This window comes from Tupaia chinensis, unplaced genomic scaffold (assembly GCF_000334495.1).
Source record: "Tupaia chinensis unplaced genomic scaffold, TupChi_1.0 Scaffold000404_1, whole genome shotgun sequence".
NCBI classification, from domain to species: Eukaryota; Metazoa; Chordata; class Mammalia; order Scandentia; family Tupaiidae; genus Tupaia; species Tupaia belangeri.
The window spans coordinates 1,473,537-1,475,872 of record NW_006159906.1 but is presented as its reverse complement, the minus strand read 5'-3'; positions in this window follow the sequence as shown (position 1 = coordinate 1,475,872).

Sequence of the window (2,336 nt, the reverse complement as noted above, 5' to 3'; positions counted from 1 at the left end):
AGTGGTGGAGCTTATCCTGGCCACAGCGAGGACCGTCACCCGGACACACCACCTCAAAGCTGCCTTGAGTCATGTGCGCCAAGGTCTTACAGATTTTGGAGTGATTTTAAAGGCAAAAGTCTCATGTGAGGATGGTGTCAGCAGATGGTGTAATGGTTATGTAGCTGAACTTCCACACAGTTAACCCCAGTTTGAATCCTGGACCCGGTGGCTTAAAACTCACGCCAGATGTGCATGCCCACATGCTCAAGATCTCAAGAGGAGACTGGAGGAGAAGAGATCGAGGAGTGGCCACCCACGTGGGGTATGCTTTCTCACTTTCTGTCTCTCTCTCTCTCGCTGGTGAATTCATGTGCTCTATAGCAAATATCTCTCTAAGAAAAAAAAAAAGTGCACATGGGGAGGGGGATTAATCAAAGTCTTCCATTCGGCAAAAGCGAGAGCAAGCAGTTTGTGCAGTGGTCATTAGTGGAATGCCGCTCAAGCAGTGGTGAGTGAGTCGTTCTCCCAGAGCTGGGCGGGCCTGGGAGATGGGTGATAGCTCCCGACCAGCCCTGTCCAGGTGTGGGCAGTCTTCCCTCCTGCAATATAAACTTAGCCGGGAACACTCCAGAGAGGAAGTGGAAGGCCATCGTTCTCACCTTTGGTGGGTCCAGTCTACAGACTGAAAATAGAGCCTTGGAGCCAAGCTCTCTCATGTACTTTGAGAAAGACGGGATGAGGGGTGAGACGGGGCAGGGCACGTTCCTCGGTCAGGCACCTTCGTCCAGCCTGAGTTCCTTCGAGTTGTCTCCCCACCCTATTGTGACAAAAATGTGCTCGCTACTCATACGATTACTTACTCCATAAAGGCTTTGCGCAGAGTAAAGAGAACGTGGTTTTGAAGACGAGCGATTGAATCGTTGAACAAACTGGACCATAGTTCTTCCCGTGGGCAATTACACCTGCCTGGTAGCCACTGATGTCAATGTAGGGAAGTCAGCAAAGCTGAGAGGACAAGAGAACAGTGCAAACACAGGGGGCGACCCGGGGGACCATGGGGAAATCTGATATTTTGCTGGCGTCACCGAGGAAAATAAACCAAGCTGTGCTTTGGCAGCTGTGTGTATATTTTGTTGATCGGCTGCAGTCCGTTTCCACTACGAGCTGTTCTGTGGCTGAGGCAGCCGAGGAGCCCAGCACCCTAACCCCAGTACTCTCGGGGTGCACCTGGAGCATGGGGGAAGCTGGTGTCTGCTCTCCACCCTGTGGAGCTGGGGCAGACCTCTGAGGGTCAGCACACAGAGGTACGGAACATGGAGGCAAAACTCATCGTGACAGTGACGCCTTAGTTTGGTATGTTGGTGTTTACTTCCTGTAAAAAAAAAAAGTGAATGAAAATAAAATTATGCCAGACAGCAGACTATGAACACAGATCAGCAGACTGTGGACACAAAGAGTCACTGTCACGATGGAGTTTTGCCTCCATGCTCCGCCATGCTCCTCGGGCAGCCTCAGCCACGGAACAGCTCCGAGTGGAAACTGACTGCAGCTGAGACCAAAGTTCAAGAGACCAAACAAAGAGAGCTGGAAACAATAAAACCTTTGTGGAGTCTCTGCATTGTTTGGTGGAGGAAAGAATTAGGTCATGGGGGCAAATGAATTCTGCCTGAGATGATCTTCCAGAGCTCTCTGCTTTTTTTTGAAGAAAATGGTAGGAACGGGCATCAAAAGAAACTTGATTGTATAAAAACTCTTATTCAAGTAGGAGCTGCTGTTCCCTGAGAGTGAACATAGCTTCCTCCAGCAACCTCTGGGGAAACCCCGTTGGTCTCCGGAAGAGACACTTCTTGTGCCTGTCCTTGTGAGAACCCCTGGTTCTCATAGCCACTGCTGTGCTCCTCACAGTGCGGGAGCCCTGCGGAAAGGGGTGGCCCCATCCTCCTGCCCAGCCACCCTGGGAAGCAGGGCTGCCCCTCTGCCAGGTGCTCCTGGGACAAGCAGATGCAGGGGGGCACAGAGCTCCTTCAAGTTCGCAGAAAGGACGAGCTTCTGGGTTAGGCTCAGAGTGCAGCTTATTTCCACACTGGGTTTGTGGAGACTGAAGTATCCAGAGAAGAGACAGCTCTGCTAGACCAAGGCAGGAGGCCTGCCGGAACGAGGCAAAGGGGGCCCGGGCAATGGGCTCTTCGGTCGCTTCCTGTTGACCTTCACTATGATTCTCTCTTGATAAGAACTTGGGAGGATGCTTAGGGAATGAATGAAAATTAATTAATTAAAAAAATATTTCAGGGAGGGAACCAGCAGTTAGCGTAATGGCTATGTTGCTGGACTCCAATGTAGTCAACCGCGGTTCG